Source organism: Lynx rufus, unplaced genomic scaffold, assembly GCF_022079265.1.
Source record: "Lynx rufus isolate CCGP_SWC_20201006 ecotype Redwood Valley unplaced genomic scaffold, mLynRuf1.p SCAF_4, whole genome shotgun sequence".
NCBI classification, from domain to species: domain Eukaryota; kingdom Metazoa; phylum Chordata; class Mammalia; order Carnivora; family Felidae; genus Lynx; species Lynx rufus.
The window spans coordinates 154,535,361-154,563,051 of record NW_025814856.1 but is presented as its reverse complement, the minus strand read 5'-3'; the positions used below and the strand labels follow the sequence as shown (position 1 = coordinate 154,563,051).

At 44.1% G+C, this 27,691-nt stretch overlaps 1 protein-coding gene across 1 annotated transcript in view; it reads left to right on the top strand.

The window, feature by feature from the left end:
* The window catches only part of KIAA1549 (KIAA1549 ortholog), a 147,825-nt gene that overhangs the window by 15,119 nt on the left and 105,015 nt on the right, over positions 1–27,691 (top strand). The gene's annotated exons all lie outside the window — the stretch shown is intronic.

The following is a 27,691-nucleotide window of genomic DNA, read 5'->3' as shown; positions in this document are numbered from 1 at the left end:
ACCCCACCTCACGCTTTACCTCTCCCCTCATCCATCACCCCTCACCTCACCCTTTACCTCTCCCCTCACCCATCACCCCTCTCCTCACCCTTTACCTCTCTCACCTCTCCCTTTACCTCTCCCTTCATCTCACCTCATGGCACCATCTGTGTATTATTGAATGTTTTTCTCCTGGGCAGCTGTTTGATGGAGGATGGGATGGGGGACTGAACTGGGGGTATATGGTTGGAGTTTTCGACTTGGGCGTAAATAGAGGCTGAATAGAGCCTTAGGACTTTGTAAAATCAGATTCTTCTTCCTAGTCTTTGGAATGAGGCATTTATTTATTTTCAAGTATTTTATTCATTTTTGAGGGAGAGAATTCCAGCAGGGGAGGGGCAGAGAGAGGGGGGTACGGAGGATCCAAAGCAGGCTCTGTGCTGACAGCAGACAGCCCGATGCAGGGCTTGAACTCACGAACGTGAGATCATGACCTGAGTCGAAGTTGGACGCTCAGCTGACTGAGCCACCCAGGCGCCGCTGGAAACGGGGCTTTTAAATATTTGTATGCATTTTCAGGATTATAGTAGCTTTGTTGGTTTTTTTCCCGATTATAAAAATATTATGTGTTCATGGCAATAATGTGTATGTACTGTTCCCTCTGCCTAGAACATTCTTATCTCTGATATTTTCTGCATGGTTTACTGCATCCCTTCAGGTCTGCTCAGATCTCATGCGGTCAGGGAGGCTTTCTCTAACTAAGTTTTTAAAATTCAGTAACCTCCTTCATAATTCCTTGCTCCTGATTCTGCTTTATTTTTCTCCGTGGTGCTTATCCCCATGTTGCATATGTCTGTTTATTCGCTGTCTCCATCCACTAGACAGCAGGCTTCATCAGGGCAGACTTTACCTGTGTCCCTCTGTGTGGTTTGCTCATTCACTCTTCAACCCTTTCTTGAGTGACTGGCCACTGTGGCGGGTCCTGGGGATACATCGGGTTGACTGTATGCTGTGTCACTACGTGATAAGCACAGGAAGGAATAGAGAGCAGAGAGAGGGCTTGGGAGTGAGGAATTGAAGTTTTAATCTGGGTGGGTAGGGAGGCCTCATTGAGAAGGTGAGTCTATTAGTTCGCTAGAGTGTGCCGTAACAAAATGCCACCAACTGAGTGGCTTAAACAACAGTTTATTGGCACATGGTTCTCTGAAGTCTAGAAGTCCCAGATCTAGGTCGGCAAGACCATGTTCCCTCCGAAGGCGCTAAGGGAGGGCGTTTCCAGGCATGTCCCCTATTCCTTGGCTTGTGGCCGTAAGTCTCTGATCCTCACGTGGCCTTCTCCCTGTGTGCGTGCCTGTGTTCAGATTTCTCCTTTTTACAGGGACAGTTCCATTGGATTAGGGGCCATCCTCCTCTTCCACTATGACCTCATCTTAACTAATCACATAAGGTCACATTCTGAGGTATTGGGGGTTGGGACTTCAACATAGGAATTTGGGGAGGACTCAGTTCACCCACGTTGATGACATTTAATCAAAGATTTGAAGGAGGTAAGCACATGGGCCAAGCAGGTATTTAGGGAAACTGTTCCCAGCAGACGAAGTAGCCAGCGTAAAGGTGGGAGTATGCCTGGTGTTGGGGGATGGGGAGGAGGCCCAGATGCTCAAAGGTGAGTAGGTGGGGGCGGGGATCAGCAGGTGCTCAGGTGGGTGCTGGGGGTAGAGGAAGTGGGCTCTGGGATGGAGCTTCGTGGGCCCTCACAAGGGCTTGGGCATTACTCCAGGTGAGGTAGGAAGCGGCGGGAGGGTTTTGAGCAGAGGAGCGATATGATGAAGCTTCAAATGTAAAGTCGATTGCACATTAAATGGATTCAGACGGTACAAAAAGATGTACGTTGGAAAGTGAAAATCGCTAAGAGATAACCATTATGACATTTTGGTGGTTTTCCTCTCAGACTTCTTTTTCACACATACAAGCACATACACATACACGCAAAGTAACGGTATCATCCTCGCCATGTTGTTTGCTAACTTGCTTTTTTGCACTTCACACTTTATCATCGAATCTTTACGTTGTTAGGAAATGTAGATCCACATTATGATTTTGTTTGACACTGTGGATGTTCTATACTTTATTTAGCCTGTTCTCCGTTCGTGGGTAATTCCGTGGCTTTCAGCTTTTGCTGTGATAAAAGACACTGCTGTAAGCATCTTTGTATATCTGCCTTTTCGTACTTTCCTAATTATTTCCTTATAGGATGGAAAAATTCCCAGAGATAGAATTGCTGGACCAGGCAGTATTCGTATATTAACATTTGATACATATTGCCAAATTGCTCTCTAGAAAAGTTGAAGCAAGCTACCTTCTCTCTAGCACTGATTCAGAGTACGGGTTTTGCTTCTACGACCTCCATCATACAGGCTATTACCAATCTTTATTATCTTTGCCCGACTCCTTTACAGTTGCATTTCTTTGATTGCTAATTGGCATTGGGGACTGTCAGCTGAGGCCCCCTTTGCACTCCTTTCTCTGCTTCTATCCTGCAGAAATCTCAGGGCTGACCTGGGAATGATGAACAATACCCAACCATTAGAGAGTGCTAGCCATGTGCCAAACATTGTGCTAGGCACAGTGTATCTTTTTTAAACCTAGACACTATCTCCGGGAGGTAGGTGCTGTTATGATCTCCATTTTACAGATGAGAAGGTAAAGATCAGAGAGGTTCACTAATTTGCTCAAGGTCACACAACTAGTGAGAGCCTTCCTACCCCTGAGGTGGGGATGTGCACCCCAGCCAGGGTTTCCTTCGCTCTGGGTCCACGCTAGAGAATGACTCTACCATTAAAACGTCTACTCCGAGGTTTTGCTTGCTTGGTGCAGTGAACTCTTTGGATGGAGCGTTGCAGTCGGGGTCACCTGTGGCCCCTGCCCGTGACAGAAGCCCTAGCTGTGCGGGCATGCCTAAGGCCCCCCACAGTGATAGAAACGAGGCTGGACCCAAAAGTCAAAGGCACAGACAAGGCTTTATTGCGACTACAGCTTCAGCCGAAGGGAGACACAGCGCTAACTTAGAGTAGGGGAGGCGCTGCTTGGATGGAGACCGTTCCCTTCCCCTGATTGGTTGGAAGGGCCTTGTCCTGATTGGTCGACATTAGTAGGCAACGGAGGCAGCTTATTGGTGCTTTTTGGAGCCGGGTCCTCTAGTTCAAGCGCGACTTGTATGTGAGGTTGGCCTTCTCCGTAAGAGAGGTGTGTTTAACAGCCAGCAGAAAGCGCCCCAGGTGCTTGATGTTTTTCACTCGGGTCTTGTTCCCTTGGTCCCTGACAGCTTCACATAGAAGGTGCTCACCATATTGGTTACTGGGAATGAAGGAAGAGGCTTTTGAAAGTTACAGTGGTGCGTGGAAGTGTCGTTTTGTTTGATCCCAGCAGATTACAAATGAGAAAGTTTAAAAATAAAAAGTTTCAGAAAGTTAATATTATGAGCCTAGCCTGTATTCCCTGTCTTCCAGCCCAGAGAATAATATTTTTCTTAACACCAAGTGACATTTTAGTACTCCATTTCCTCTCTCGCGTTCTGGATCGGATCCTTGTGGGTTTGATAATATTTCTACTTTGTTTCGACTACACTTTTTTTCTGTGGTTTGTTTCTGACAGCATAGCGTGTGGTTGTAATACATTCTCTTTGCTAGTAAATCGGTGTCGACCACTGGTTTAAAATCAATTTCTCATTAACTTTGAAATTTCGGTGGGAGTAAGTTGATGCCGTAAAAGAAATAGCTTGTTCAAAACTCAACCGGTGCACCTCACTGTCCTGCTTCCATTGTTTTATATGCCCAAGGCCTTTCTAGTTCTTCACAAAATACAGCGTATTAAAACCTGGAGTTCTTGCCTGGATCTGGTGTTAAAGTTTAACCTTCTAAATAATATCAAGAAATCTTAGGCCTGAAGCTGTCCTATTTTTTTTTTTTTTTCATCACAGTTTGTATTGATTTTACACATTGACAAGCTTCAAGTTCCTCTTCTCCCTCTTTGCAATTCAGGATTCACTTCTTCCTGAGAGGAAAACCACATGTAGAATATGTATTCTGTCAGGATAAGCTGGTCGTGCTGTGGAAACAACCCCCAAATCTCAGCAGATTTCAACGTGTGGCTTCAGGCTCCACCATGCTGTTACTTCCCTTTATCTCTTTCCTGTACCTTTTGCATTTTGTGTAGTTCTGGAAATTTCTCCATTCCATCTTTGTCTTGGGGTTTCCAGTGCCAGAATGCATGCCTGGAGGTAGACCGGTTATATGGAGGTCCCATTCATCATACATGTGTGCATTTGCCAGCTGACATTTTCTGAGCTCTCACCACCATGTGCTAGATGTTGGGATACTAAAATAAATATGGCAGTCAGTCATGACCCTCAAGGAACTCAGTCAAGTAGGAGAGATGGTCCTATACATAAATAACTATACAACAGCATGGTCACTGCTGTAATAGAGGATGCAGTGATGATACAAAGGAAGCAGTAAGGATCAAGGAACTGTGTGGGATATTTTGTTTTTAAGGTGGGATATAAGATTGGAGCATTCTTTTAGGGCTAAAGAGGAGCATTGTTCAGTCATCTCTTGCTGCGTAACAATCACCCCCAAACTGAATGGCTTGAAACAATAATGATCTATTATTTCTCATGATTCTGTGGGTCAGGAATTTGGACAAGGCTCAGATGGGTGATTCTTCTCCCTGTAGCCATTAATTGGGCTGTTGTTGGTTCGTACCGGGATTGAGCTGCAAGGTTTAAGAGGGTTTCACTCATGTGTCTAGTTTCTTGGTGCTCCATATGCCCTCCCTCTCTCTTCTCATGTGACTGTCTTGGGCTTTCTCAAAGCATAGTGGCCTCAGGGCAGTAGGACTTCATATTTGGCGGCAGCCTTCCAGGAGGGATGAAGCAGAAGCTGCCAGTTCTCTTAAGATCCTGAGCTTGAAAGTTACCCAAAGAAGCCAGACTGTTGACGATAGCCAAAGTCTGGGAAGAGCCCAAAGAAGCCAGGCTGTCGACAATAGCCAAAGTCTGGGAAGAGCCCAAAGAAGCCAGGCTGTCGACAATAGCCAAAGTCTGGAAACACCCTGAATGTCCATCAACAGATGAATGGATAAAGATGTGGCATATACACACACTGGAATATCACTCGGCGATCAAAAGTAATGAAATCTTGCCATTTGCTACAACGTGGATGGAGCTAGAATGTATTATGTGAGCAAAATAAGTCAGTTAGAAAGAAATATATGATTTCACTCATATGTGGAATTTGAGAAACTTAACAGATGATCATAGGGGAAGGGAAGAAAAAATAAGATCAAAACAGAGAAGGGGACAAACTATAAGAGACTCTTAAATACAGAGAACAGACTGAAGGTTGCTGGTGGGGTGTTGGGTGGGGGGATGGGCTAAATGGGTGATGGGCATTAAGGAGGGTACTTGTTGGGATGAGCACTGGGTATTATACGTAAGTGATGAATCACTAAGTTCTATTCCTGAAATGATTATTACACTATATGTTAAATAACTTGGATTTAAATAAAATTAAAAAAATTAAAAAGAAGCAGCCACAGTGTTGACTCTTTTGCATATTGTTGGTCAGAACAACTCACAAGACCAGCCCAGACTCAAGGGGCAGGAGGGAATAGGAACTACGCATTGATGGATGGAATAGCATACACTTATGAATTGATGGTGGTCACCTTTGGAGATTACTACAAGCCCAAAATGGTTGAAAATGAAGAGGAAATGGAAAGGTACCATTACTGGAGCGAGTTCTCAGAGTGGACAGAAATAAATGATAATAACAATAGGCATGATAACAGCTAAGTAATATTTAATGTACATTTCCCATATGCCGGGCATTCTTGTAGGTGCTCAACATGTATTAATTGTGTTAATTTATTTAATTCTGACAAACAATGATTAACTCCCTTTCACAGATGAAGAAGTCAACAGCATCCAAGGAGATAAGTAACTTGCCTCAGGTCACACAGCTAGTAACGGGGTGGGGGGGGTGGGAGGAGGGATTCAGACTCCTTGGGCAGGAAAGATGGCGCCTCTTCTATGGAGGCAGGTGGGAGAGAAAGAGTGGTGGGTGCTGTTGAGGAAGTTAATGCCCGATGGTCTCTTTTTTCTTTTTGATGGTGCTGTGATTATCATTTAAGTGTGACGCGGCAGGAGCACTTTGGGCTCCATGAAAAAGTTGTTTGATTGTAGTATCTGTGCATCACAACAGAAGGAGGAGAGCAGGAAACTCTGAAGGGATTGTTGAGTGGTTCAGGGCCTACGCAGGTGAGGACCACTTGTGTGCCGCAGCACACTCCCTTGGCCCTGTGGGGGTTGCTGTGGCAGGTAGAGAAGGTACACTGTGGGGCTGATCCCAGAGTGGCTCTGTGAACCCATGATAAAAGTCTCCTAGATCCATTTTCTGTCCAGCTGCTGGGACTGCCTCAGTCTCCCGAGAATTCCCCAGTGCTCTCAGCAGCATTTCCATGATAGACTTGAAGAGTGTCAAGCGACTCCCTGCGACCTTACAGATGTTCTTTGCTCTTTCATTGGGTGCCTATTCAAGGTCCCCTTCAAGTGCCAAATGTCCAGTCTTGAGCCTGCTCCTAGGACAACTTAGAATGGGATTTTACCTGTGCTCCCGGAGGAGACTCCACTGTGTTTTGGTGGAGGATAGGATGTGGGGATTGATTGCCACCTGGATCAGAGCCAAGGGCAGATGGCTCCTGCTCTTCAGGCTGTACTGCTGGCCTCCGAGGGGCCCGTCTGTCCACAGAACTACACGGAGAGAGGTTATGATGAACTTCCGGAAGAGACTGCACTTTGTGTCCCATCCACCTTTTTGCCCATATCATGGGATCTGTAGTGCTCCTGCAATTTCCCAGTGTTTATCATTCACGTTCTTAGAGATTTTGATTCATAAGAGTATATCTTCTGAATAGCTTGATCTCTTTGGAAAATCCAGAAGGCACCTCCACATGTCTGCCGAGTCCTGCAGCGCCTGAGAAAGCGTTTCTTGAGAAAAGCACACTCAATATGGAAGGAACAGCTTTACCCCAGAAGGTTCCAGATAAACTGTGAGGTGCCTGCCATTGCACCTTGGGCTCCAGCCTGGGGTGTCTGGGAGGTTCAGCCCCTTGCTGGTGTTGGAAACATTTTAATCTGTATTTTTTAACATATCACGCTATCTGATAAGCCACAGGGCTCCAGGGGACAAATTCTGTTTCTCCTGGACCCCAGTGGCCCAGTGAGCCTTCGACAGTTGGAGTGGGGACATCACTCTAATTCCTGCTTTGATTTGTCTGTCTTGGATTAAGTTCTGTGGTGTAAGCTGAAACCTCAAACGCGACCAGATCTTATCCATGTCAGGGGATCAGCAGTCTTCTTGGCCTCTGCCCTGTAGTCCTGAGAACTGACCTGAAACCATGCGGCCATGGCATTTGCTATTGAACATGGGTAGTCCTCAAAGCTAGTGTTTAAAGAAGGGTCATATCTGATTCAGAGGCACGGTTCCCTGCAGTTGCTCTGTGATCATTACAAGTGAGGGTGGCTCATGCCCTTTGACACAGCAGGTCAGCTCCTAGGAATTTAACTGACTTACGACTCTTTGATGGTAAAATTTACATAACTCTGTAAATACATTTGTTAATGGATCCTCTAATCAAGAAAAATTAATGTCTAACAACATAAATTTAAATCTTATTTTGCAACCAAACTTTCAAGACCTATTTCATGCTAAAATAACTGATAGCCAATGTCAGGGTTAAAAACAATGATAACAATGATTATATTTTCTCCATTTACAAGATATGGGTTTTAACTGCAGGCTTTTTATGGGAAATAAATGTAAAGACCTTTGACCCTGTGCTGTTTGGGCCTCTCCACCATGATCCCTCACTCCCTTTTCCCCCATAGTGTAAATCCCATTAGAATCATCTTTTTATTCCATGATGCCCAACACAGTGTCTTGTACTAGTAAGTGAGTGAGTGAATGAATGGGTGCATGGTACTTTTTCTAGTTGTTCATGGTCATGATTTGTGGTATTCTTTTAGTTTTTTTTTTTTTTTAATTTTTAAATGTTTATTTTTGAGAGAGAGACAGAGTGTGAACAGGGGAGGAGACACACACACACACACACACACACACACACACACACACACAATCTGAAGCAGGCTCCAGGCTCCGAGTTGTCAGCACAGAGCCCAACACAGGGCTCGAATCCACAAACCGTGAGATCATGACCTGAGCCGAAGTCGGACGCTCAACCAACTGAGCCACCCAGGCACCCCAGAAGTACAGTTTTAAATGACAGTCCCAGGTGAAGTTGTCATCATGGGAAGTATGTGACAGATTGTAAAATAGTTCCTGAGTTAGAGAACTTTACAGCTGGGAAGTTATATAAATAATCACATATATATGTCAATTTCTACTTCTGTGGCCTTGACAAGATGCCCCAGGGCCTGCATCTTCAGGATCCAGACTGTAGGAGTGGTGACTGTTCCTTCAGGGCAGAGCCAGCAGGATGAGTTTTAGCCTTTTTATTATTCTGTCAAGATTCAAATTTGGGGGAGAGAGCCCGCGGCTTAGGATTGGTGCCCATTCCTTGGCCAGGAGAGAATGGGCATCTTGGGCAACCGGTGTTCCTAGATCATAAACCATGGTGGAGGCAGCGTTCCCCAAGGCAAGACTGGGGGAGGCTGAAACCACCGTCCGCTCCCATGTTCTGCATGTGTGAGGCCTGCAGGTGCCAATGTGCAAAACCATAATCAGAGATAAACATGCATGGATATCCAGAGGAAAACACTCATGCAAAGATGAGAAAAGGCAGAAATATGCATTAATAGACATTTTCACAAATACAAAATATGCAGACACATCAGTGTATCAAGAAGCATTGTGTGTACAAGTATCCAGGTTAATAGCAGTATGTGCTAAGATGCACATGTAGATATATATACATGGAAATACATGTATAAGTACAGACACACTTTCATGTAGATGCCCATGGTGGAGTGCATGGGTGCTTGGAGAGAAAATGAACAGCAGAAGAAAGACTGAATAGTAGAAGGTGGATAAAGGAGAGAGAGTAGAGGGGCAATGGAAATAAAGAGGAGACGGCAAATGATATGGGGGGTGAGTTGGGTTGAGGGTTACGTGCTTTAACAAAGTAGCTGGTATGGTCAAGGTTTAGAAATTGACTTTGGATTTCTGCAGTATTCTTTGTAAGCCTCTTGGCTCGTGTCCTCGTTAGTGTGTTCACTAAGTTCGTTTGATCAGAAGGGCAATGTGATGCCCCAGATGGCAGTCTTCCTGTTCCGTCTTCATTTTCTGCGGTCTGCCTGTGTTAATGGCCTCTTCCCCCTTTCCTGCCTCATTTTCTGCCTCTCCTCCTACCACACTGTCCTGGCCATATGGTCATTCCCCATAAGGGGAACCATGTTGAGTTCTTTTGTGCATCTGTGCCTTTTTTACATGCTGTTTCTATGCTGTTCCTTCTGCTTGGAGTGCTCTTTCTTGTCCTTTGCCTGATTTTACTCTTCCCTCAAAAATCGCAGGACAGATATCACATCCTCCAGGAAGCCTTCCAGGAATACCAGAATGGTTTAGACACCTTTCCTCTATGTGCATCCCTATTATAGCACTGGCTACTCTGTGCTATAGTTGTTTTTAACTAGATTGGAAACTTCGGGAGGGTAGAGATGTGTGTTTGTATCACCATCTAGCACCATATCTGGCTCTCAATAAACATTTGTTAAATCATTAAATGGATGATTGAAATTATGATTCTATGAAAGAATAAACGATTGTGTAAATAATCAAATGAACTAGGATAAATAATGATTTGGTGAGTTTGGTAACCTGAACTTCATAAAGCTGGGCTTCCCCCCCCCTTTTTAAATATAATTTATTGTCAAATTGGCTAACATACAGCGTGTACAATGCGCTCTTGGTTTTGAGGGTAGATTCCCGTGATTCATCGCTTATATACAACACCCATTGCTCATCCCAACAAGTGCCTTCCTCAATGCCAAGCTGGGCTTTTATTTTTCACTGCCTCTTACTTATTTCCTCCTTCTGAAACAGAATTCAGAACTCCTTTTCATACCCCCACTACTTTCTTGAAGATCTTAATCAGTCACCTCCATGTGGTTGAACCTCAAAACTACATCTTAACTTGAATCCCTGGAGATGATTGTCATTTAAAACAGTAGGGGCTCCTGCATGACTCAGTCGGTTAAGCATCTGATCTCCGCTTAGGTCATGATCTCATGGTTTGTGAGTTTGAGCCCCACTTGGGGTGAGCTCAAGCCCCCCTTCAGCTCCATGCTGACCATACGGAGTGTGTGTGGGATTCTTTCTCTCTCCCTGTTTTCCCCACTCTCTCCTTCTCTCTCTGCCCCTCGCTCACTTGCACCCTCCTAAATCAATCAGTCAATCAATCAATCAATCAATCTCAATAGCATCTGAGTCTGAGTTCCTGGCAATGTTGATTCCTTCTGTGCTGGGGTAAGAAAGGTTTGTCTCTGGTGGCAAATAATACTCATTTATATGTACTTTGTAGAGTATGGAAATATATTTAGAAGAAAATAAGCATCTTTATTTCTAGCATCTAACTATTTTGTGAAGAGTTTGTTATATATTTTTCCAGGCTTCTAGGAAATGTACATACTTGTATATATAATAGATTTGACATTTTTTTCATAGAATGGGATCATGCTATCTATATACTTTTGCATCTTGTAATTCTTATTTTCTGGCAAACATTTCTCATACTATTACATATATTTTTTTAAATATTTATTTGTTTTGAGAGACAGAGGCAGAGCATGAGCAGGGGAGAGGGAGGGAGGGAGAGAGAGAGATTGAGAGAGAGAGAGAGAGAGAGAGAGAGAGAAAGAGATACAGAATCTGAAGCAGGCTCCAGGCTCTGAGCTGTCAGCACAGAGCCTGCTGTGGGGCTTGAACTCATGAACTGCAAGACCATGACCTGAGCTGAAATCGACGCTCAACCGATTGAGCCACCCAGGCGCCCCACTGTCACATATTCTTTAAAATGTTTTTTTGTTGAATGCATAGTATTCCTTTGTAGAGCAGAATTTTTCAAGTCATCCTTTAATTGTTTGGTATCTTTATTGCTCCCTATTCTTGCCATTATATATGATGCTATGATGAACCACTTTGTACATAGATGTTTGAACTTCTAGTTATTTCCTTTAGGATGGGTTTATAGAAGGAGAATAACTGGGTCAAAAAGGATAGACTTTAAAAGAAAAAAAAAAACAAACCCTGTGTGTGTGTGTGTGTGTGTGTGTGTGTGTGTGTGTAAACCAGAATGCATTCCAGAGTAACTATTTCGAAATAATGCTCTCTGTGTTGGGATTTGCAAAATAGATTTATGGTTTGTATAGTTGAGCTGTTTTCCAGAAAGAGAGTATCTGGCCAGGACTGATGTTTTTCCCAGCCCTGCTGTCTGGTTATGTACAGTTCCATCTCTCCTTGTGAACAGGTGTTTACCCAGAAGGAGGTCTCTACCCTATGCACATCTTTAAAGATTCAGAGCCCAGGAGACAGAGGGTGTGTGGCTTTGGGAATCTCGGCCACACTGCGGATGTGGGGACGTTGTTTCCTGGGCACTGGTGGTATGATCTGGAGGTGAGAGGATGGGGGCTGGAGAACTGGGCTCTTTTCTGGGGCCTCCCCTCTGCTGTTACCCAGCGTTGCCCCTCCTTTGTGCTGCAGCCGTTTTCCTTGTTTCTGTACTGCCCGTCGTACTAGTGGCTGATAGATCGATTGGCTGTTGTAAATACACGACACAAGATTTACCATTTAACCATTTGTAAGTGCACCGTGCCTTGGCGCTAAGTACATTCACGTTGTGCAGCCATCTCCAGAATTGATCATCTTGTACTGCAGCTCCTGTAGGGATTTATTTTTAATTCTGAGCAACTCGGGTCAGGGACAGTGTCTCCAGATTCCTGGAGAAATCGGGTGCCGTCTGTGGCACATAGTAGGAGCCTGTCGGTGTTTATATAAGAGAAGGTAGAGCCACCTGAGGGCACTTCAGAGGAGGCCATGTGTGCAGGGACTTCATCGGAGTCCTGGCTTTATCCCGTTTGGGCTCTTTCCTGTTGATCTGTGTGGCAGCGTAGGCCCCTCCAAAGGCTCTGTGACTGTGCTGTGACAGAATTAAACTGCGCAAATGCAGGACGCCTGGTTGGCTCAGTCAGTGGAGCATGTGACTCTGGATCTTAGGGGTGTGAGTTTGAGCTCCAAGTTAGGTGTGTAGAGAGTACTTAAAAAAAAAATCTTAGGGGTGCCTGAGTGGCTCAGTCCAGCTCTTAGGTCATGATCTTGTGGTTTGTGAGTTCGAGCCGTGCATCCGGCTCTGCACTGACAGACCAGAGCCTGCTTGGGATTCTCTCTCTTTCTACCTCTCTCCCTCTTTCCCTCTCCTTGCCTCCTTCTCTCTCTCTCTCTCTCTCTCTCTCTCTCTCTGCCCCTCCCTGGCTCACATACTGTCTGTCTTTGAATAAGTAAATTAACTTTATAAAAAAATTAAATCTTAAGAGAAACCTGTACAAATGCCCTCTGCTTCCTCTTCTTTTAGCACTTTCTGTCATTTGCCCTTATTAGTAACTAAGTTTTATTATTGTCAGTCTAAGTTTTTGTGTATCCGTCTTGTTTCCCTGCTTCGATTATTAGCTCCTTGCCAGCATAAAGCTTTGACATAGTAATATTACTGCCGATTACTAGTGTGCTATGTCATTGAACCTAAGATGCCATCAACAGTGTGATGATGGACCATTTATTTTCCTGTACCTCTGAGAAAGAAAAATCATGAGTCGAAAGCACTGCCTCTTAAGCCAGGAGACACTTGGTTGTTAAATGCAACCTAATTTCAGGTATCTTAGAATGTGAAAAAAAAATGCACCTTTGAATGGACGAATCACAGTAAGTGTGAAATGAGCACTTGTTCCGTTGTTTTGTTTCGTTGTGCGTATTTGTATCATGTGGATGATAGATGAGAATGTTTATATGTATTACAGGAAATAGCTTTAAAATTTTATTACGTGAAAATTCGTAATTAAATTTCCATTGACTCTCTTCTGGAGAATATGGATCATATAACTTGCCGTTTTGAATTTAGCTCTATGTTCTTTCCTAGGGTGGCTGCTCTCATTTTGTTTCGCTTGTTTTTCTTTCATATTTTTGTTTTTCACTGTAGATTATTCAACTTGTTCATTGTGGGTCTTTTTTTTTCTTTGGCAGTGTTTTCCTGTAGGAAGGGTGACAAAGTTGGTTACCTGGGTGGCACAGTTGGTTGAGTGTCTGACTTTGGCTTGGGTCATGACTTCGGCTCAGGTCATGATGTCACAGTTTGTGAGTTTGAGCCCCGCATTGGGCTTTGCACTGATGGCACAGAGTCTGCTTTGGATTCTCTGTCTCCCTCTCTTTCTGCCCCTTCCCCACTCGTGTGCACGTGCTTGCTTGCTTTCTCTTAAAAATAAGCATAAAAAAAAAAAGAAAGACCTCATAGAACCTTCTAGAATATTTTTTCAGGATCCAAAAAAAATCTTAAAAGTATCACAAAGTGACAAAACTGATAAGAGCAAGTGTTAGTGTCTTTAATGCCAAGTGCAGATTTCAGTGGCTGAAAAATAAATTTTTAGATGAGAGTATGAATATTTTGCTAAAGTGGCCCATTAGGTGATTATTATATTAGCAGCTGGTTGGATCTTCAGGTCCTGGGAATTCACATCAACAGTTCATAGTTCCTGCTGCTTAACTATGGGTGACCTTCATGAACACCACTTGATGTATAGAGTCCTTAATTTATTCCTGGGAACTACTTTTTTTTTTTTTTAATTTTACTGCCGAGAAGAGCAGGAACAAGAAAGCATGTTTGTTTTTATGTGCCCTCAGACCAGTGTTCACTTAAGCTTCTTCTAGATTATTAAAACACCTGCCTTAGCTTGATTTCTTTTATGTGCCTAATCTTGTTTATGCCTAGAACTCTGAATTCTTATTTTTCTAGGCCGTATTATTATTATTAAAAAAATTTTTTTTAATGTTTATTACTGAGAGAGAGAGACAGAGCACAAGTGGGGGATGGGCAGAGAGAGAAGGAGACAGAGAATCCAAAGCAGGCTCCAGGCTCTGAGCTGTCAGCACAGAGCCCCACGCGGGGCTGGAGCCCACAAACTGCGAGACCATGACCTGAGCCGAAGACAGGATGCTTAACTGATTGAGCCACCCAGGCACTCCTTCTAGGCCATATTATTAATAATTATATGAATAACTGACATGTGGTTTGAAAGCTTGCCAGGGTTTTGTTCAGTGGCTCTTGACCTTGTACACATTAAATCACCTGGGAAAATGTAAAATTCCAGCCTGTATCCAGACAAGTTAGTTTAGAATCTCAGTGGAGCCCAGGCATCAGCATTGCAGCCGTGCATTATCTCCTTTAATCTAACAAACCTGTGAGGCATGTGTTCTTTTCCTCCTTTTATAGATGGAAACACTATAGGTAGGATTGGTGAACTCAGCATTAGTGGAGACTCAAACCCAGTTTGTCTGATTCTAGATACTGGTCTTTCCATATGTATTAGTTATTCATTGGTGCCAAACTGTTTCACTGAAACAAAGCAGTTATATTCTGCAGTATTTATAAAGGTAGCTCACATCACTTCATGAACACTTTCAAAGTCCTGGCCATTGTTTGGGCTTCTGGACTACTCTTTTCTTTGGTAATTTGCTCTTCAGGATGTATTGAATTTACCTTGGTTCTGGAGTATTCACCAAATTGGCATTTTATTAACACAGATGGTCCTGAATGATCCTGGAGGAACGACTTGTTCAGTTGGTGGTGCTTCAGATCAGTTGGAGAAAGCCGTGTTATTGTCTAACAAGTGGGTTTATAGCGTGAGCCAGTGCAGTTCTGTTCATTGGGGAGTGGCTCCCAGAACTCCAGGGATGGACATAAACAGTCCCTGGGGCCAGCCACGTGAGTGTAAACCTATCAAAGAGGACATGCAGAGAAGAAATTGCTAACGGTGCATTTCAGGAAATGCCCAAGGAAGGAAAGGGAAAGGAAAAGGAGAAGTAGCTGGGGCAGCGACAGGATTAAGGACAAAATGTTCTAGGGACAAAAAGCCTCTGATGTTTGAAAGAGAGAGAGAAGATTTTAAGGATGGGGTGAGACGGAGCCATGGGTGGAGAGAAGGTCCCGTGAATCTGCCTTCTGTGATGCCACATTTGGGTTCAGGTTACTCACGAAGATGTGTTGGTGGGGCAGGGAGAGGCGTATTTGACCTTGGGGAGGAAGGAGTGTTGGGGAGGTAACTGTGGTGACAGAGATGGGCCAAGGTGAGGGTGAAGGTGGTGGAGACATCATATGGTGCTGATAATGTAGCAAAGCAGGGGAGAGGATCTGATCAGAGGGTGTGGTTTCAGCCCCGGGGAAGGGTGAAGGGAGGAGGGGGCCCGAGGAGTGGAGAGGGCAGGGATCGCAGGGCTGGTGGGTTTGCCTCTGGCTTCAGCATTGTGATAAGGGAAGGTGAGAAGCAAGCACTGGAAGGTAATTTGGAAGTGATTATTCTTGTGCTAAACAGTCTTTAGGTGATAAAAGCCCCCTAAGGTATTTACATATAATTCAGATTCCAGAGCTGGTTTCCATACAGATTTTTAAAGAATTCATCTCATCACACAAATTACAGCTCACAAAGCATATTCTCCTCTGGAAGACTAGTAAGGCTAGAAGGGAGATTATAGGCAACCTTTCCCTTTTTGAATAGCTTAACTAAGTGGCTTAAACTAACTGACCAGCTTAGTTGGGAGTGTTGGATGGATCTGTTAGAAGTGTTTTAAGGGTTTTGCAAATTTGATAGAAATACAATTTTTGAAATTTTCTTTATCTCTACACCTTTTACTTGTAGCTTAAAGTGTTATATATTATGTTGTTTATTATATATTATAGGTATATAAGAGTACTCTTAAGTATATAGCTTGATGAATTTGCCCAGACTGAATACAGCTGTATAACAACACTGAGGTCAAGAAATAGAACATTACCTGTCCTTTAGAAGTGCTTCCGCCCCCGCCCCCCCAGGCCTCTGCCTCTTCTAGTCTCAGATCCCTCTTTTTTGAAAAAAATGTTAATTTTTGTGTGTGAGAGAGATATGGGGGGGGGGAGGGAGGGCAGAGAGAGAGAGGGAGACAGAGAATACCAAGCAGGCTCTCTGTCAGTACAGAGCCCGATGTGGGGCTTGAGCTCATGAACCGTGAGATCGTGACCCGAGCCGAAACCAAGAGTCAGATGCTTAACCGACTGAGTCGCCCCTCAAACCCCTCCTAGCAAGGTTTTCCTCTTCCTGACTTCTAACAGCTAAAGTATTAAATTGGTGTCAGACACCAATTTGAATGCGATGGAGACCACCAAAGTATTAGCCCATGTTGCCGGGTAACTTGTTTTTGTGCAGATCTTTTTTTTTTTATATAATTTTTTTTTCAATGTTTATTTATTTTTGGGACTGAGAGAGACAGAGCATGAACGGGGGAGGGGCAGAGAGAGAGGGAGACACAGAATCGGAAACAGGCTCCAGGCTCCGAGCCATCAGCCCAGAGCCTGACGCGGGGCTCGAACTCACGGACCGCGAGATCATGACCTGAGCCGAAGTTGGACGCTTAACCGACTGCGCCACCCAGGCGCCCCGTGTGCAGATCTTAAAATCTGCACAAAGATGGCTTCGGCCATCTTCTTGACAATGTGGCATTATTTAGGAGGATTACGGCTTGGCACAGTCTGTTGACCTCAGATCTGCTCACTGGTCTCTTGAACTTGCACAAGCTGCCCCCATTCCTGCGCTGGGGGCTGGCTCAGATGTGTTTGCTTAGTGTGTGTGACACATCTGTGGGGCACTGGGAGCCTGGTGTGTTATAGGCAGTTCTGGGGTTTGTCCAGGGTCCTCAGTGCCCCTGGGCCTCTTCATTCATTCCAGGGAACACAAGTGATTATTAGGTAACTTTAAGATCTCTCAATATTTTTATCATTTTTAAATTTTTTAAATAAAAAATAATTTTGGTATAGTTAAGATACAGTGTTATATTAGTTTCAGGTGTACAATATAATGATTCACCAATCCTATACATTATACAGTGCTCACCAGGATAAGTAGATTCTTAATCTTTCACCTATTTCAACCATCCCTACACCCACCTCCCCTTGGGTCGCCATCAGTTTGTTCTCTGTAGTTGAGTCTGTTTTTTGGTTTCTTTTTTTTTCTTCATTTGTTTCTTAAATTCCACACATAAGTGGCATCGTATGGCATTTGTTTTTCTCCGACTTATTTCACTCAGCATTATAGCCTCTAGATCTGTTCATGTTGTTGAAGATGGCAAGAGTTCTTCCTTTTTTATGACTGAGTAATATTCCCGTGTGTGTGTGTGTGTGTGTGTGTGTGTGCGCGTGTGCGCGCACGTATCACTTCTTCTTTATCCCATTCATCTATCAGTGGACGCCTGGGTTGCTTCCATAATTTGGCTATTGGGAACAATGCTGCAATAAACATAGGGGTGCCTACATCTTTTCAAATTAGTGTTTGCATATTTTTCAGGTAAATAGCCAGTAGTCGAGTTTCTGGATCATATGGTAGTTCTATTTTTAATGTTTTGAGGAACCTCCATACTGTTTTCCACAGTGGCTGTCCCAGTTTGCATTTTCACCAATCGTGCACGAGGGAGGAACTCTCCAGTCTTGAGGCCAACATTTCCTGGTATTCCCGTTTTGAATTTTAGCCTGAAGAAGTTGGTTTCATTGGCCTGCAGACTTATTTATTTGTTTATTTTACAGTTTATATATTTATTTTGAGAATGAGAGCGAGAGCGGGGGAGGGTCAGGGAGAGGGAGAGAGGGAGAGAGAATCCCAAACAGGCTCTGCACTGTCAGCACAGAGTTGGATGCAGGGCTCGAACTCGTGAATCGTGAAATCATGACCGGAGCCAAAGTCGTATGCTCAACCGACGGAGCCACCCAGGTGCACCGTATTTATTTTTAAAAGTTGGAAGCATTGCCAACATTGTCTTGAGGTAACAGAACCCCCAGCCTCACCAAGCCCACTTGTATGAATGGTGGCACCATGCTGAGAATGTGTCTTTGTGGCTCCTTGTGCTTGATCTCAACACCCCTTATTTTGTGAGGTTCACTCCTTGTCTTTCTCCCTGACTTCCTTCCATAGCCATTTGTGTTTAAGAGCCTTCTGAGGCTGCAAAGTGAGGAGTTCAGGAAATGTTGCAACGTTTCGTAAGTTTGATTTAGAGTTTTCTCAATACAGAGCAAGTTAACTATTTTTCAGGAAATAAGTATTTAAATCATGGATCACAAATTTCTGGCCAGAATCGGCAGGCATGGTATTATTGTATTTTGTTACTTTAAAGTTGTTCTTAATTTTTTATTGAATAGGTCATACTTTCACGTGGTTCGAAATTCAAAAGGCAGAGGTCACAAACTCAGATGTCTGTAGGCAGGAATCAGGCAGGTAATAAATAAATGAAGCAGGCTCATCACAGGACAATAAGGGATGGTGGGGTCTGTGGAGAAGTGCCCCTTTAGGCATTAACATTTGAAAAACTATGTGCAAATATTGGTAAGAGTCAGAAAGTGATTGCCTGGGAGTTAGGAACTGGGGATGTGGGATTGACTAGAAAGTGCCTGAGAGAACTTTCTGGGCTGATGGAAATGTTCTGTGTCTTGTTTTGGGTGGTGGCTACACGATACGTACTTTCAACGGATAAACTTCATCTAATTAACAAAAGGCACAAACTACAAATAGAAAGTGTCTCTCCTGGCCCCCCTGTTACCTGGCCACCCAGTGCCAGTCCTTGAAGGGTATCAGTATCTTCCGTATTCTTGCAGAGATTAATGCAAATACAAACCAGAGCGTGTGTGTGCTTGTGTGTATCCCTTTCCCCAAACGACTTTCCATGTTCACTGTTCTGTCCCTTGCTGTTTTCATTTAATGACACATCTTAGAGATCATTTTATGTTAATATGTAAGGAGCTTCTTCATATTCTGTTGTACATATTGCACTTCTGGAAGAATTTTTAGAGTAACTTGAATCTGGATGTTTGAGGTCAGGTGTGCACTTTCTGGGTCACCCAAAGCCCCCCCATCCCCTGAGCGCCACCCCCCCCCCCCCGCTGCTTTGTGATAATATGTTCTCCCTCCTCAGCCCGAAAGACAAATGCCTTTGCTCTGTAAGTTTAGCCATTTTTCAGTCCTGATCTAACTCTTGCTTGTGCTACGTAGGCCTTCCTCGAGCGCATCTCACCGTATTTTTGGAAATTCCATTGCTCTTGCAAACACACTTCATTGTCTTGCCACCCCCAGAATTTTCAAGTTCTTCTTGGCTGTTTTTTTTTTAATGTTTCTGTGGCACCATTTATTTCATTTATTGGGTATGTAGTAGATACTGAGTAAATATTGACCCAGTGAGACTAGACTATTTGACCTTTATCAACATGGAGTTGGTTGGCCTTCTGAATGGTAGTTAAGACATTAGGTGAGTCCTACAGGTGTGCGTTAGCTTCCTGTCTCTTTCCTGTGTGATGAGATAGCAGGATGGGCTTGTCTCCAGGTGGGGCAGGAGAAAGGAGGAGAACTTTTACTTATTTTTAAAAACACCTATTTTGTATATAAAAATCAAGAAGTTTTGCAATAGGTAATGTACGGGTTGGCCCTGACACCCTCACTTGGTCTGTATGACAGAGGGTTTCATGTCACATACGGAGCATAAAGCATCCTGAGGGACAGACAGGGAGCCTGGGGCATGGGGGCGTTGGCAGTGAGTCTGTTCCGTTTGCTGTCTTTCAGTGGCTTGGGTTGGATGGAGGTGGATGGATGCTCTTGTGAGCAGATTTCCGAATTATATATAAACAAATTTTCGCTAGTAGACAGGTGGCTTCAAATGGTTTTGCTGAGGGGGTAGAGACTCGTGGCATGTAGTCTAACTGTGCAAACAGGTAAGTGGGGACAGCCGAGCCTGTGCTCTTCCTGCTCTCGGGTGTGCTTTTCAGCCTCTTTGCTGTTAAGGACAGTGGCAGCATCTGTATGGTCTCCTGGGGCTGCCGAAACCAAGTCCCCACACTGGCTTCAAAAAACGTATCATCTCACTGTTTTGGAGGCAGGAAGTCCGTATCAAGGTGTCCACGGGCCCTGCGTCCTCCGAAGGATTTTTGTGTGCTTCTTCCAGCTTCTGGCATTTGCCAACGATTATCGGCCTTTCTGGGCTTAAAGATGCATGACTCCAGCTGCATGACTGTCTTTTCCCTGGTCATCACCTCATTTTTCCATCAGAGCATGTCTGTGTCTCAATTTCCCCTTTCTTTAAGGACACCACTCTCATGACCTCCCTGTAACTTCATTACCTCTGTAAAGAACCTCTTTGCAAAGACGGTCATGTCCTGAGGTAGTGGGGGTGAGAACTTCAACGTATCTTTTTGAGGAGTCACAGTTCCACCCGCAGGAGTATTTTATCAGATGTGGTAAGAAACTGGCCCCTGAATATTGATATTGAATAATGTCATTTATCACATATTTACATCCTTCTTAAATTTTTTTAAAATATTTTTTTATTTTTGAGAAATAGAGACAGAGCACTAGCAGGAGAGAGAGGGAGATGCAGAATCCGAAGCAGGCTCCAGGCTCTGAGCTGTCAGCACTGAGCCTGACGCGGTGCTCAAACCCATGAACCATGAGATCATGATCTGAAGGTCGGATGCTTAACCAGTTGAACCACCCAGACATCCCTACATCCTTCTTTTCTTTTCTTTCTTTTTCATTAAACAAACAAAAAAAAAAAACTAATGTTTATATTTGAGAGAGAGAGTGAGAGAGAGACAGAGACAGAGAAAGAGGGAGACACAGGATCCGAAGCAGCCTTCAGGCTCTAAACTGTCAGCACAGAGCTGACACGGGACTTGAACCCATGAGCCTTGAGATTATGACCTGAGCCGAAGTCAGACGCTCAACCGACTGAGCCACCCAGGCCCTCCTACATCCTTCTTTTAAAATGTAGTTTGCATATGATTTGTAAGACTCCTAATATTAAAACATTAGGCTTTGTGTACAGTTTTTAAAAGAATGAAAGTATGTAAGTAGAGGTGTGCTTGGGAATTTTTTGATGGAGTGTGTGACCCGCCAGTTTGCAGACCACCGCCCGGGCTGTCTGTCCAGAGGGTTCAGGTGCACGAGCACCTGGCGGCCGGCAAACCCGTGTATAGATCCCTGTGCCACATCCTACAAACAGGTGGCCCTTATGGATTCCTTAACCTAGCTTTAGTTTCTTCGTTTGCAGAATGGGTTCTTGGGGAAGTTAAGTGATATAATGTCTTAAAGGTGCTTAGCACAAAACTTGGCCTATAGTAGGCAGTCAGTGAATAGTAGCTATCGCTGATGTTAATAAATGGATTTTTGTTGCTTTCGATTTCATCTCAGGGAAATTGGTCAGCACTGCGACCACAAATTACACAAGAAACACAATGGATAAACAATGATTCTGTACTAGCAGACTTAAAAACAATGAGATCATGTAGAAGGAAGTGGGAAAGTGTACTTTGATTCCCTCCTACTTGGTGTGAACATGTTGATAAATAAAATCCAAGGGAATGTACTGTTGTGGTTTTCCTATACCAGTTGGCCGAGGGCGGCTTGGGGTTGTTCACCTGTCCTCTTCCGCTCTTCTCCCCAGGCTGCCCCGGTGGAGATTCATACATGTCAGTGGTGCTCAGCTGGGTAGTGTCACCTGCAGGGGCATTTGTCCTTGTCATTGTTAGATTGGTGGGGACATTACAGACAGCGGGTGGGTCGGGGATTCCAAACACCTGGGGACCTCTAGATGCCCCTGCATAAGACTGCTGTAAGTCCTTTATTTGTTTTTTAAAGTTCTTCTGGTCTGTGAGAGACTTTTCTTCCTGTCTCTGTAGCCAAGTGAAAGAGGCAGTGATTGTATCATGACAGTAGAGTGGTTTAGAATTCTCACTGAGGAAAAAAAAAAAAAATCTCACTGAGGATGCCCTGTATTCTTTTTTAAATAGTGTCAGTAATCAGGACTCTTTTTTCTCTTAGAGGCCACTGATTCCTCTAGAGAAATCAACCAAGGCTTATATACAAGCAGAAAAAAAAATTTTTTAAAGAACAAATTATTACCACTGTTTAAAAGTAGAGAATAATGAGCCCCACTTAGTAAATGTAACAATGAATATAATATATTATTTGGTTTCATAGTCTTATGTGAAACCAGCTGAGGAAAGGGAGGAGACAAGAGGCAGATGAGAACACAAGGACTGGGGAGATGTGTGGGAGGGACAGTGGGGGGAGGGAGGTCGGTAAGAGATGGGGGAACCAGTTTAAAAACTACCAAAACTTGCCAAGCTTGCTGTTGATCCATACTGGAGATACATTTCACAATTGCCACTCGTATAAAAAAATTTACAATTTTATTTAAAAACTGGTTTGTCTTAAAGGATGATTTCAGTATGCCTAGAAGAAACTATTAATAATCTGGTTTTGTTTTATTTTTTATTTATTAAACACTTCTTTAATGTTTTATTTATTTTTGAGAGAGAGAGCATGAGTGGGAGGGGGGGAGGGACAGAGAGAGAGGACAGAAGATCCGAAGCAGGCTTTGTGCTGACAGCCGCAAGCCCCTCATGGGGCTCGAACCCACAAACTGCGAGCTGAAGTCCGACGCTCGACTGACTGAGCCACCCAGGTGCCCCAGGGATCTGGTTTTAAAGTGAAGGTGGTCAGAAACCAATCACAGTTTTGGGTGAGAAGGCAAATTTAAATACGTAACATCGATAGATGAAGTACAAACATAGAAAACCAAAAAGTCTCTTCAAGCTCAAAAGCAAGATAACCATCTCTGTGGACCACAAGTGGCACAGAACTGCAAATAGCAGGGCCGAGGTCAGCTTCTGCCTGGTGGAGGGGCTTGACTTAGCAAATGCAACTGAGAGCTAACACAGCAGATTCTAGCAGCTCAGAGGGAGTACCCAGACGGCAGCTGTCAGCATGTAGTAAGGAGGTGATTAACACCTTCCTTTTGAGAAGCTCCGGGGAACTGGTGGGAACTGGCAGGAACTGGTGGGAAGGACAGGGATGGTGGGTGCTAAGGCACTGATTTCCCCAGTCCCATCCTCTTGGAGAGTTTGGGGAAATGCCTGGAAAGCCACATTTTTTAAAATGTTTATTTTTGAGAGAGAGAGAGAGAGAGACAGAGAGAGTGGGTGAGTGAGGGAGAAGAGAGAGGGGGACAGAGGATCTGAAGCGGGCTCCATGCTGACAGCAGGGAGCTTGCTGTGGGGCTTGAACTCAAACTGCAAGATGGTGCCCTGAGCCGAAGTCGGTACGCTCAACCGACTGAGCCACCCAGGTGCCCTGAAATCCACATTTTAAAAAGATCTTCAGGTGATTCTGAGAGCAGGATCATTCTGAGAAACACTGAGCTGATAGGAAAGTCAGCTTTAGTATAGCAGGCTTACCAAAGTTAAATTGGCATAAGGATGTTTAATTTGGAGTTTTTGTATTTGAGCCCTTGAGTTGATTGCTTTAAAAGATTGTAGTAAAATACATGTAACCTAAAATTACCATTTTAATTAAAGTGTGCGATTCAGTGGCATTAAAGATATTCACTGTGTTAGGCAACCCTCACTTCTATTTCCATTGCTCCCCTCCCCCACCCCTGGTAGCCACTAATCTGCTGTTTCTGTGGGTTTGCTGATTCTAGATACCTCATCCAAGTGGAATCATACAATATGTGTGTGTGTGTGGAGGGGGGGCTGCTTTCACTTAGCATAATGTTTTCAAGGTTCATCTGTGTTGAATGTATGACTACTTCTATTTGTTATTTATGGCTGAATAATACTGCCTTGTATGGATGTACCATATTTTGTCTGTTCATTAGTTGATGGGTATTTGAGTCGTTTCCACCGATTGGCTGTTGTTAACGGTGCTGCTGTGAGCATTCCTGTACAATTTTGGGGTTTTTTTTGTTGTTTAAAAAAATTTTTTTTAATGTTTACTCATCTTTGAGAGGGAGAGACAGAGTGTGAGCAGGTAAGGGGCGCAGAGAGAGGAAGACACAGAATCCAAAGCAAGCTCCAGGCTCTGAGCTGTCAGCACAGAACCGGATGTGGGGCTCGAACCCACAAACTGCGAGATCATGACCTGAGCTGAAGTCGGACGCTTAACCAACTGAGCCACCCAGGCGCCCCCAAGTTTTTGTTTTTTAAACACCTGTCTTCATTTCTCTTGGGTTTACTTTTTTTTTAACTTTTTTTTTAATGTTTATTTTTGAGAGAGAGAGAGAGAGACAGAGGATGAGTGGGGGAGGGTGGAGAGAGAGGGAGACCCAGAATCCAAAGCAGGCTCCAGGCTCTGAGCTGTCAGTACAGAGCCCAACACGGGGCTCGAACTCACAGACTGTGAGATCATGACCTGAGTAGAAGTTGGACATTTAACCGACTGAGCCACCCAGGTGCCCCTACCTTTTTTTTTATGTTTATTTTTATTTTTGAGACAGACACAGAGAGTGAGCAGGGGGGGGAGAGAGAGAGAGAGAGAGAGAGAGACAGAGAGAGGGAGGAAGAGGGAGACACAGAATCCGAAGCAGCCTCCAGGCTCTGAGCTGTCAGCACAGAACCCGACTCAGGGCTCAAACTCGCAGACCATGAGATCAAGATCGGACGCTTAACCGGCTGAGCCACCCAGGTGCCCCAGTTCTCCTGGGTTTACCCCTAGGTGTGGAATTACTGGGTCATAGAATAATTCCGTGTTTAACTTGTTGAAGAACTGCAAAACTGTTTCCACGGCGGATGCCGCAGCAGTGTATGAAGATTCCAATTACTCCACATGCTTTCCAACACTTGTTTTTGGTCTCTTTAGAAAAGTATGGCTCTCCTAATGGGTGTGAATTGGTATCTCGTTGTGGTTTCTCTAATGACTGATGACACTGAACATCTTTTCATGTGCTTCTTGGCAATTACATCGCTTTTAAGTTAAAATTTATTCAGATGGGTGTTGTTTCCTTAATGCAGGGTAGTCATTTTGTATGTTGTGATCGAAGCTGCAGACAGACCAGGGTCCTCGTCCTGACTCTCTTGCCAGGCTTGGGACCAGCTGGAGTTCTGAGCGCCTCCCTTCCTGTACCTTCCAGTAGGGCTTTGTGAGAATTGAGGTTTACAGGCAAGGTATCCAGGAACAGAGGGAGCATTCTGGAGCCATTGTGATCACCGTTTTCATAAAGAATGAGGAGCTCTCTGATTATGTCCCTGCTTTTCTTGTGGGTCTAAAAGCATTCCTTAGCGATTGAAGATAAGACAACCTGGAGGAACACATTTTAGTTGCCCATCTGCTGTGTGAGACCCCAGGTTGCTGGGGGTCGCAGGTCCTTTGGTCCTTTTATTCCTGCCTGAGTTTTCCTGCTGCAGGCCCCACCTCCCATTTGTCCTTGAAGGTGAGGCAGCAAATGCGTTACTGGCCCAGTGCCCAGGAAAGCTCATCACTGGGAAAGTTCCCAACCCTTTCCCGGATCGCCTCTTTGGGCCTCCTCACGGGCCTAAGCATCCTTTGCCAGGTACACTGTCTTTCCGCGGCAGCACCCACAAGCGGTCCTCATGCACAGTTGGCCCTAGAAGCTAGTTTCATACCCCTCTGGATATAGTGTCTGACATGTTATTCTTACTGTATCGTTTGTTTATTTCCTTAGGTATGTATGTATTATGTTTATTTATTAGAGAGTGAGCATGTGAGCAGGAGAAGGACAGAGAGGGAGAGAGAGAATCCCAAGCAGGCTCTGCACTGTCAGCTCAGAGCCTGATGCTGGGCTCAATTCCACGATCCTGGGATCACGACCTGAGCTGAAACCGAGAGTTGGATGCTCAACCGACTGAGCCCAAGTTTGATAAGCCTGTGTTGGGATGCAATGAGCATAGTTTTCAAACTGGGAAGCCATTTTTAACATGTAGAATTCTTGTTTGCCGTGTAATTAGAAAGATTTTTGTGCATAGCTATTCAAGAATAAAAATGATAATCTAGAAATGTTCCTTGAAAACCCTTAGGTGCAATTTAAGATCTGCCTCCCCACAGAGGCGGTGTGGTGCTGTGGAGAGAGCAAGGGGTTTTAAAAAAACAATTTTTTTTAATGTCTTATTTATTTTTGAGACAGGGAGAGACAGAGCATGAACAGGGGAGGGTCAGAGAGAGAGGGAGACACAGAATCTGAAACAGGCTCCAGGCTGTCAGCACAGAGCCCGACGCGGGGCTCAAACTCACGGACCGCGAGATCATGACCTGAGCCGAAGTCGGCCGCTTAACCGACTGAGCCACCCAGGCGCCCCTAGAGCAAGGGGTTTTGACGGCAGAGAGATCACCCGGCGCGGAGGGGTGGATGTCGCGGACATAATCCTGTAGGCTCAGCTGACCATTGCAACTTTTCTTATTGCAATAGAATACACACAACATAAAGTTTACCATTTTAATAACTTTTAAGTATACAGCTCAGTGGCAACCATTGCAACATTTGAAACATTTCCGTATTCAGGGAGTTCAGCCTCCCTCATCACCATCCCTGGAGGTCACACCTGATGGCAGGGCACCCCCACTTCCCTCCCCTACCACTTGGGCCAGGCAGGCATGTTCAGTGAGCTGCAGGCTCCCTGCCCCAGGGGGACATGCAGGCTGGCCTGGGAGGCTTGGCTATTAATAGAGACTTTCTCAGGGTCATTAAATGATTCCGCAGAAGGTATTAACTAATCTCCAGGCGGGGAGGATTCTTGCTTTTGTCCACAGAGGCATTAAAACTGTTTATTAACTTCTTGACGTATACGACAGGGAAGAAAAAGATTAAATTCTTTTTTGCTGCTTTCTAGAAGCTCCTGCTAAGGGGTATGGAAAAAAGTGAAATTGAAGCTGTTTGACCATCATGTTTTAAGGTTATTTTAGTACTTTGTTCATGTCTCCTTTGGGAAGGGACTAAAATAAAAGTACCACTTTGGAGATATTCTGACATTTTATTTCCTCCTCCATAGTTCTCTTCATTTCCAAGATTTCCTTTATTTTTTATTCACTGCCTTTTAGGAACTTTGAACTTCAGAGAGTGACAGACAGACATAAGGCTTTATTCTTTTATGTGCAGAGTTAGTAATTTATCTGTAATCTTTCTAAAGAACAGTACAGAATTCAACATCTTCATATTGAATTCTTAATCAGGTGACTTAAGAAATGTTCTCAAACGCACACAAATATGTTGTTATGTAATTATGTTACTGTTTCAGACACCAAATAATTATTATTCTTTCTGCGAATATATCTCGGAAGTGTTAGGAATATCTTTTAATTAACAGAGGCTTGAAAACCTTCCAACCTCCCTAATAGATGTAAGCAATAATCATCTTGACTGTTTAATCATTAGGTGAAAAGTTGATGAAGAGTCTTACCATGGATAGAACAGACTGTCACCACCTAAAAGCCCTGATAAATTTTAGTGTCACCCACTGTGGGACAGCCAGATATCAGGCACGTCCTGATGTGATGCAATGGGAAATATGAAAGACCACCTAGAAAGTATTCTTGCTAAAAATATTGATCCTGAATGTAATGAAGCCTCTCGATGTAATGACC